Below are 9731 nucleotides of genomic sequence, written 5' to 3' on the forward strand. Positions count from 1 at the left end.
AGGCATTTCATCAAACACCTTTCGGGTGGGAAATGCCTATTGATCAACTTTTGAGTGGCCAACTCAGAAGATGCATTAGGAATACTCTACTAGCAAGGAACAAGAATGATCTACACTAAAACATCCTAGAACTAACCTAATCACCCTTAATCTCCCTAACCCATGAATTCAAAAGGTGATTACTCACTAATCTCCATGATTCCTCTTAAACCCATATTGGATTTCAGATTAACCATGTAGAGAAATAGATAAGAAATCAACAAGAACACAAGATGAAAGCAATGAAATCTGAATCAAAAGAGGTTTTTTACTAGTTCTTCTCTAGAAAAGAGATTATCAGCCTCCAATCTTACAAAAAAGTACTTAACTTAGGTTTAGAAAGTGTAAAAACATCAAAACAAATGACCAAAAGGCCCCTGAAATAACATAAAAATCGTCCAAGCAAAACACGCGGAGTGACCTAGCATAGTCGCTCCAGGAGGTCACTCCCGACGCGTTTCTTTGTGTCTCGACCCGTCAAAACGCGAGTGACTTGAGCTGGTCGCTCTGGCTGGGAGTGACTTGAGCTAGTCGCTCTGGCTGGGAGCGACCTCGGTAGGTCGCTCTGAGAGGTCACTCTGCGATGCTCGACCAGGATGGATATGCCTCTAGTAAATTGATCATAACTCCTTCATTACATCTCCAAATGACTTGAAACCACTTCCATTAGAAAGCTAACTCAATTTTCTGTGTCTATACAAAATCTTAGCAACAGGAGATTTCTCTAAAGGCTCCATCCATGCTCATCTTTCACCTCCTTTTGGATCACAATGCTCCCAAACATCTCAAATCACTCCATGGCACACTCCAACACCTAATAAGGACAATGATGCAAAATGAAACCTAGACATGGCTAAATCCTAATCTATATGATGAAAATTCTCATGGATGAATGGATAAAACAATGTAAATATGCAAGATATCAAGTTTCCATTGAGATTTTACGACGAAAACAAGTAAGACTCGCCTAAACTCCTTGGATTGCTCCTACTCGCTCTCTTGGGAATCCTACTCACCCACTTGAGCATCCTACTCACCCTTACCTCCATCTTTGCGTTCTCCTTCGAATCTCGATCAAAACTTCTTTTGTTTCGTCTCGATTGGAGTTACCATTGGAACTTTACGACAAAAACTACAAAGACTTGTTTTTTCGTATGAATTCAAATTGATCATATAAAACAACAACGGTTAACTTAACACCTTAGCCGCCTCAACTATTCGAGTAATTTGAACCTTTTTATAAAATTGATGTTGTATCAAAGGAGAAGATATTTGTCAAGTTTCAAAAGATAAACACCAATATCGAAAAGGGCGTACAGACACGAGAAGAGGAAGGGAAATGAGCAAGTAAAATAGAGAAGAGGTAAACCCAAATCTTCGAGAGAACTAAGGTATGTCCGACTTGAAATTTTTGAAATCAGACTTGGAATTTTCGTTGGAAATTACGAAGAAATAAAAATGCTTTTGAGACTGCCATAGAACTTTAGGGAACTTAAAACCTAAGTGGATAGTCTAGCGAACTAAGTCTTAGGCGATTTTTCATGTCTTGATATATCGTTACATAACTGTTCAGCCAGATCTTGCAAACCGATCTAAACTCTCTGAAAATCGAGACAAGATCGCCACGCATATTCAGCTCACTTTCTAAAGAAAGAAAGAACTAGAGACACGAACGTCGTCTTATAACCAATTTGTTTCTAGTGATTTTCTTAAAACCGACATATTCCAAGTCGTCAACCTGACAACAACCAAATCACAGTCCCAGCATCGTCTTTAAATCGACCCGGATTGTCGATCATTCCAATCCTTAGAAGAAGAAACATACACAAGAAGAAGAAACGTACACAACCCTTCGAAGTATCGTTTCACCGTTCTCTTTCGTAAATAAAAAAGGGGGAGTAGATACGTATACTATTCTCGTATACTCCCAAACTTCAAAAACTTTTTGCCTCGGCATCGAGAAAACGCTTTTGACAAAGCAAACTCTCGTAGCAATAGGCAGAAACACATTTAGGCAATACGATGCCTCACTTAAATCGTCCCAAAAGGAAACGACAATCTAAAATTCGTCTAAACCCTAGCAACATATCCAGACGATCATTAACATAATCTCAAAGACTATACAACATTTCTCGTCGCAATCATGCGTATAGAAAAACCTGTACCAATGACAAACTGAAACTCGACGATTAGCCGAAGTCTTGAAGCCCTTTTCGGCTATATAAAACCAGTTTCGTATAAAAAAATTTAAGAGAAATCTTCAAGCATCAAATCATTTCTTTCAGTTTCCATTGAACCAAGTGGGTCACGGAAAAGCATCGAAAACATTTGCGACGAAGAAAACTCGAGAATAAAAGTAGGAGCGAGCACATTAAAGGGAACACTTTCTTCCCCATCGTTGGCTAGATCTACCGCTGGTTGACCAATTCGGTCCAGAAACTAATGTTTCATGAGAATCCTCTCAAAAGCCTATGAAAAACGTTATGCGACTAGATTGTGGCAAAATAAACTTCGTAACACTCCATGAGTAACTCCAAGCAACTTTCACCAAAGATCGAAATCAAAGCAGAAACGTTTCTAGTAAAACCCGCACAAACAACGCAACTTTGACATATGTATACATATCACCGATTTACAACCTTCGTAAAACCGGTCGCCCAATACTTACGCGAAAAATCCTTTGTACAATCAGATCAAGTCATACGAAGAAACTTTCAAAAGTAAACATAACACGTTTTACGAAGAAGTGTTTTTCGTATAGCAAATACAAAGCTGTAAGATCTAACTTTGGATGATCAATCTAAAGAGAGATCTCTTCGCATTACGATCTAATAGATCTCAATTTTAGCCCTGCGGCTCGCGGGCTTCTGCCTTTCGTAACCCTCGGTCACATCCGAGCAGGCAATCGTCCCGCAACTGACTCCACACTGGTTCTGTATCAAAACTCTTAAGCTATGTTTTCCTCAGACAAAAACGAATCAATTTTAAAAAGACTATAGGTAACATTATACGAAACATTCATCGTATAACTGAAACCTAAAACGGAGAATCGTTTTCTACGACTATCGACCATCTTATCACGGATAACCCCGTCAAACTTGGCTTATCAATCTTGACATGCGCTCTTTGGCCCTCAGTCAATTACGCCTTCCAGTAAAAGCTTGAACCAGAATTCGACATCCCCTTTAAGGACAATAGTAAACTAACATGGCCTTAATGGTAACACGAAAGTACCATGGTTTAATCCTTGACCTACAACGTCCTTGGCTATCTGAGTGAATACATCCTTCACGCCAAGCCAAATTATTTGAGCAACCATTGCTCCATCACTTAACGGCTAAATGACAATCTGCGATTTGTCTAAAAACGTCATGTAAATATTAAGAGAACAATTATCGTATAACCCATAGTCGGAAATCATATGATAAATTTTTTGTAACTAAACTATGTCCAAACAAGCAAACGGTTAACGGAAAATCTAAACTTGTCGACAATCGACCAAGTTCGATATGTTCCACAATCCCGCTACGTTTTACCCATAACACGCGGCATGTAAGGAAAAATTCGTAACAAAGCTCCTAGAGCTATACGAAATATCCGCAAAAATGCACAAAATAGATCTCGAATGGCCAACACTTCACAAAGTACTATGAAGGAAAACGCTTCTTCCCATGTACAAATTTACGCGACCCCTCGGTCCTAATTCCTCGATCGCAAATCAAACTATTAGCATCCAAACAGCAACGACAATTTTGGCTGCGAACATCCGTAGACAAACCAAAATGTTTCTCAAACGCAGGGTTAAGAGTAAACCCTTGCAATATCGTGAAACATCTTCGAACCCACGAACATTTCAAGCACGAAACACGACATATGAAAGAAAAATCAATCTTCAGCATTGCGAGACGTCGCAAGCGCCTGAAGAACCATTTTTCGACAAAATTACATTCCTCGATAAAGACACCTTCTTGGAAGACCAAACAGTCATACATACTAACATCTTCTCAAACACGTATTCTTTGCGAAGACTCAAAAACGGTAATATCTACCGATAAGTTTGTTGCTGATCACAACAAACTCTTAACGTCCTAAACAGACTAAGCCATCTCGTAGACTAAGCCATCTCGTAGAGATAGCTCTCGTACACCCAACACAAGGGTAAAAGCGCTATATAAAAATCTGAAATTTTGGTCAGCACTTTCGGGAGACGTAAAAATTGCCCTCGAAGGGATGCTCGATTCCTACCATACAAGTCACGTAAGCCGAGAACATATCGCGGACTTTAAAGCGGGACAAAATCAGGTCGAAAATGATACGGGAAACGTAAGTCGAAGTAGTCATCGCACCCCCTAAAGCTGTGATTAGACCTAGGTCTTGCCCTAAACCCAGCACACTGGTCTCCAGCATGCCTTTGTCCCGTCCTCGTAGCTCCCCCCTTCGGGATTAGATCGAACCTGCTCTTGTTTCAATTCAATCGGAGTCACCGTTGGAATTTCACGATTTAAAAACCGCAAGAACTCGTTCTCTCGAATAACATTCAGATTGATCGTATAAAACGACAACGGTTAGTTGAACACTTCGAATTGCCTACGCTATACGAGGAATTTGAATGTTCTTCAGAATCGTCGTCGTTTCGAAAGCGCTCTTTTTATAAAATCGTAAAAACGCCTAAGTTGGAAAACGGCCCAAAAAGGCCCATAACGCGGCTAAGAGCCCACTTACGATTTTATACGAAATCAAGACCAATCGTTATGACGGTTTGTCTTTTGGCAAAATCACAAAATCACATTTTTCGCCTAGTTCGTAATTGTCAAAACAGTTAAATTGGATTTCCCTCCAAAACCTTAAAAATCAAAATTTTCAAAATTTATTAAAATATAAGAATTATTTTGTAATATAGTTTAGATTCTTTAGATATATTAATTCAAATACAATAATTAATTGTAATTATGTAAATCATGTCATTGTATTATTTTTATCCAATAATATTAAAATGATATTATAAAATTAGAAAACAAACAATTTAGCATTTAGATGATGTATCTAGATACAAATACAAACAGTGTTTCAAAAAAAAGATACAAATACAAACAAAAAAAAGGAACATATTTAGATGTAACATCCAAATGTTATGTTCAGATGCTTCATCTACATGTTGCAACCAAATATACAAAGAAAACTAATATGGCCTAAATTAAAAATTCATTTCTGACCCGGTCTACAATTTTGCAACCGTACTTAAAACATTCACTTGTAAGCGAAGAGCCCAAATAGAGTATATGATTAAAGAGTTGGGCGCATTTTTCAATGTGACGTCGTTCGGTGATCGTCTAAAATAAACCGGGAAACCAATTAAAAACGGGGGACACAGATCTGCTGGTTGAACCGGTTTGGTTAAAATCGCCACAAGCCCTAACGAGTTTGTTCTTGTTCTTGTTCTTGTTCTCTGCGACTACGGTCAAACCATCAGCAAAATCGACGACAAGGACGTGCTCAGCCATCGCTCTCCAGGTTTTGGTATCTTCTTCGTTTCTATATAACCGTCATTGTCTCGTCAAGTAGCTCATGTGTTGTCTTATTAGAACTTTAGATTCCAATGTCGGAATCAGATGGCCAGGAATTTGTGTTTGCAAATATTTGATCTATCTTTCGATTTACAAACAAACTTGTTTCGATTGATGATACATATAATGAGTATCTGGATCTTTCGAGGTTTTAGTTGAAAATGGTCACACCCGTTTTTCTCAAAATAATATAATTGCAAAAAAATAACAAAATAATAAATACCGAAATAATAATAATCTTCATATCATAATATAAAAGTCAATACGATACCAAAAGGCCTAAAAACCCAACATCGATAACATCCGACATATAAAATACGACATAAACCGAAAGTCTGAAATAGGAATAACATAAACGATAAAAGTCCAAAGGCCTAAAGTCCCGATAAAGATAAAAGCGGTAAAAGCGATAAAAGCCAAAAAGCCCAATAGCACCGGTCCGATAATCACTCCTGCTCGTCGGTCTCACCTGAAAGGGGGAAGAGTGAGGGGTGAGCGATAGGGGAATCGCCCAATAAGGTATGGGATGCTACCCCGAAGTCCATGGACCCGGAAATAACACCCCGAATAAATATAATTTAATTCTAATACATGTCAAACACGGCACCTAAAGTACCCAAGCAACAAACAATGATCCTAGCGAGGCGCGCTCTCGCCGCCCACTAACAGGCCAAAAACATAACACAACTCGAGATAGTGCTCGGACACCGCCCGTGGACGATTTATCGATACTTCCAGGCTACAGCTCAACCGGTCGACTATAGTTGGCCATAACCTCATACAATCCGGCATACAGAAGTCCGTCTCCGTATTCGTCTCCACACAAAAACAATCCTAGCTAAGCATTTACATTAAGTGAAGCAATCAATGTTGAATCCTCTAACAACCTAGTTCTGGTTTAAGCAAAGAACCCAATAACTAAACAAGCAATGACAGACTCGATTTCAAGCAGACGGAACATATTAGAAATAAGTTATACTTATTCGAAGTCCTAAGCCGTGTAAGAGGAGTTCGAGAATAGACCCTCACCTTAGCAATAAGGAAATGTGGTATATATGAACTCCAGCTGCTCGAATAGACTCTAAATCTGAAATCAGGGCGAAATTCTAAGTAATAACGGCTTTCGAACGGTTTAAAACGGGTATAGTCAAGGTTTACGGAAAAGTCAACACGCTAGTCAAATGTCAACCCGGTCAACTTTGACCCAAGCCGGTCAACCCTTGACCAGATTGGAATTGATTTAAACCAACCGGTTTAACTCAACCGAAATCGATTCCAATTGGACCATCCGGTTTACCTTAACCATCAATTGATTAATTAATTAATTAATCTATCTAACCGGTTTATCCTAACCGAAATCCAATTGATTTTAACCGGCAGTTTAACTTAACCAACCCTAAATCAATTTAAACCAGTCAAACCACTGGTTGACCGAGTCACCGAGTTGACTCACCGGGTCGACTCGGCCGAGTTGGCGAGTCGCCGGCACTAGTCCCAGCGGCGACGGCGGAGGGTGGCGGCGGCTTACCGGAAAATCAACGGTGACGAGGCGGCGACGCGGCGGCAGCTTCTCGGCGGCGAACAGACGGTGGCCGGTCACGGCGGCTCCGGCGAACGTTGGTCGGAGACGGCGGCGAGTGGCCGGAATGCGCGGTGGCTCCGGCGGACGGCGACGGCGCGTGCGTTTCACGCCCGCGCAGAGGCGAAACTTCGGGAGGCTCTAGCGGCTTCGTCCGGGCTCCGATTGCGGCGTGGTTGGTGTCTACGGCTTCATCTCGACGAGAGGAACACGATGGTGGTTTGTATGCACGAGATGATCAATGGTTAGGAAGTTATGGGCGATTTACTAAACGGAAACGAAACTGAACTTAAGGCATGCGGTTTCCGGCGGTTACCTAGGGTGTTGATCGGGGGTGACGAGCTGAACGTGATCACGGCATACGGTTGCTCCGGCGACGAGCTCCGGCGACCCACTCACTGCAAAATGATCACACTTCTTCTCCTTAGTTCACTCTCTCTCTAACTCTTCTTTATTTTCTGAACTTTCTGAGAAAATAAGGTGGAGAATGTGGGTATTTAAAGTAAATTACCTTGGGCTTTATAAAATGATTTTGGGCCTCGGGTTGGATCATGACAACTCTCCCCCACTAATAAAGAATTCGACCCCGAATTCGAGTCACCAAACTTACCGATGACACCCCGAAACAGCTCTGGATAATCAATCCTCATTTGGGGCTCGGACTCCCAGGGATCCTCCTGAATCCCGTCTCTCTCCCAACGAACCTTGACCAACATGGCCATCATTCCATGATCTGCTTTCACTTGGCGATCCAATATCTCTACTGGCTGGCACAACCCACGTAAACCTTTGCCAAGGTCTCTAGGTGGCTGCTGCAAAATGAGCTCTGGTTCTTTCACTACTTTTCTCAAAACGGAAACATGAAACACGTCATGGAAATCTGATAACTCTCCTGATAAATCTAGTCGGTAAGCAACTGCTCCAATCCGCTCCAATATAAGATATGGTCTCATATATCTTGGTTTAAGCTTCTTTAGCTTCCGAGTCTTAGATCCTCCCTGAAATGTCCTCATTTTCAGGTATACTAGGTCGCCAACTTGAAACTCCAAATCTCTTCGCCGTTTATCTGCGTAACTCTTCTGACGGTCATGGGCTTCCTTAAGCCGCATCTTGAGCATCTCAACCTGTTCGACTGTCTCTTGAACCATGGCTGGTTCTATCTCACGTCGCTCTCCCACTTCCGTCCAAAAAAGTGGTGGATGACAAGGCCTCCCATATAGAGCCTCATATGGTGTCATCCCAATACTCGAATGATAGCTGTTGTTGTAGGCAAACTCGGCTAGAGGTAGATACTTCACCCAACTACCTTCCCAATCTAAAACACAAGCTCTGAGCATATCCTCCAAGGTCTGAATAGTCCTCTCTGACTGACCATCTGTTTGCGGGTGATAAGCCGTACTCATATGAACTTTCGTCCCAAGCGCCTTCTGGAAGGCTCTCCAAAACTCAGACGTGAACTTTGTATCCCGATCCGATACAATGCTGACCGGAACTCCATGCAATCTTACAATCTCGCTGATGTAATTCTGTGCTAGCTGATCCGCTCTGTCTGTCTTCTTAACCGCTAGAAAATGGGCTGACTTCGTAAGTCTATCCACGACTACCCATATGGCATTCTTCCCTCCTGATGTAGTAGGCAAACCCGTCACAAAATCCATAGTTACCATGTCCCATTTCCACTCCGGTAATTGCAGGTTTTGCAATAACCCGCTAGGAACCTGATGCTCGGCCTTAACCATCTGACACGTCTGACATTGCGATACAATTGACGCAACATCTCTCTTCATGCCAGGCCAATGTTAATATCGCTTCTGATCCCTATACATCTTGGTATTTCCTGGATGAATAGAGAAACTCGAGTGGTGTGCTTGCCGTAATATCTCCTTTCTTAACAACTCATCATTGAGCACACAAACCCTGTTTCGATACATGAACATCCCGCAGGTGGATGTATGAAAACCAATACTCTCCATCTCGATCTGCTTGCGCAAAGCTTCATCACCATCCTGAGCTTTGCGTATCATCCATAGTAAGTATGCCCGTTCTACAGCCTCAGCGCCAACTGACTCTCCCTCTACAGTAACTCTGCACATAATCTGAGACTAGCAAGTGTCCCAGTAAGCTCCTGGACCTCTTTGGTTCTCGATACATCGCCTCTGCGCCTACTTAAGGCATCCGCCACATGATTGTCTTTTCCCGGGTGATATGTGATCTCCAAATTGTAGTCTGCTAACAACCCCATCCATCTACGCTGCCTCAAATTCAAGTCCGCCTGCGTAAATATGTACTTCAGACTCTGGTGGTCCGTGAAAATCTTCACCTTCTCTCCATACAAGTATGACCTCCAGATCTTTAATGCAAATACAACTGCTGCCAACTCCAAATCATGCGTAGGATAATTGGCCTCATGAGGCCTCAACTGTCGTGATGCATAGGCAATGACCTGACCCTCCTGCATCAGTACACATCCCAATCCGGTGCCTGACGCATCAGTGTAAACATCATATGGTATCCCTGGCCTCGGGAGTACCAAAACTGGCGCATGGGTC

The 9731-nt window shown here is 41.9% G+C and overlaps 1 protein-coding gene across 2 annotated transcripts in view; it reads left to right on the forward strand.

Moving 5' to 3' along the window:
- The first annotated feature begins 5454 nt into the window (after positions 1-5454).
- Positions 5455-9731, forward strand: part of LOC106314632 (40S ribosomal protein S19, mitochondrial-like) — a 12148-nt gene continuing 7871 nt past the window's right edge. The window contains exon 1 of one of the 2 annotated variants that reach the window (XM_013752498.1): positions 5455-5550. The gene's annotated coding sequence lies outside the window, so the exon portion shown is untranslated. Of the gene's footprint in view, positions 5557-9731 lie in introns of both variants that reach the window. The other variant, XM_013752542.1, reaches the window with a different exon arrangement.

This window comes from Brassica oleracea, chromosome C1 (genome assembly GCF_000695525.1).
Source record: "Brassica oleracea var. oleracea cultivar TO1000 chromosome C1, BOL, whole genome shotgun sequence".
Classification (NCBI taxonomy): Eukaryota; Viridiplantae; Streptophyta; class Magnoliopsida; order Brassicales; family Brassicaceae; genus Brassica; species Brassica oleracea.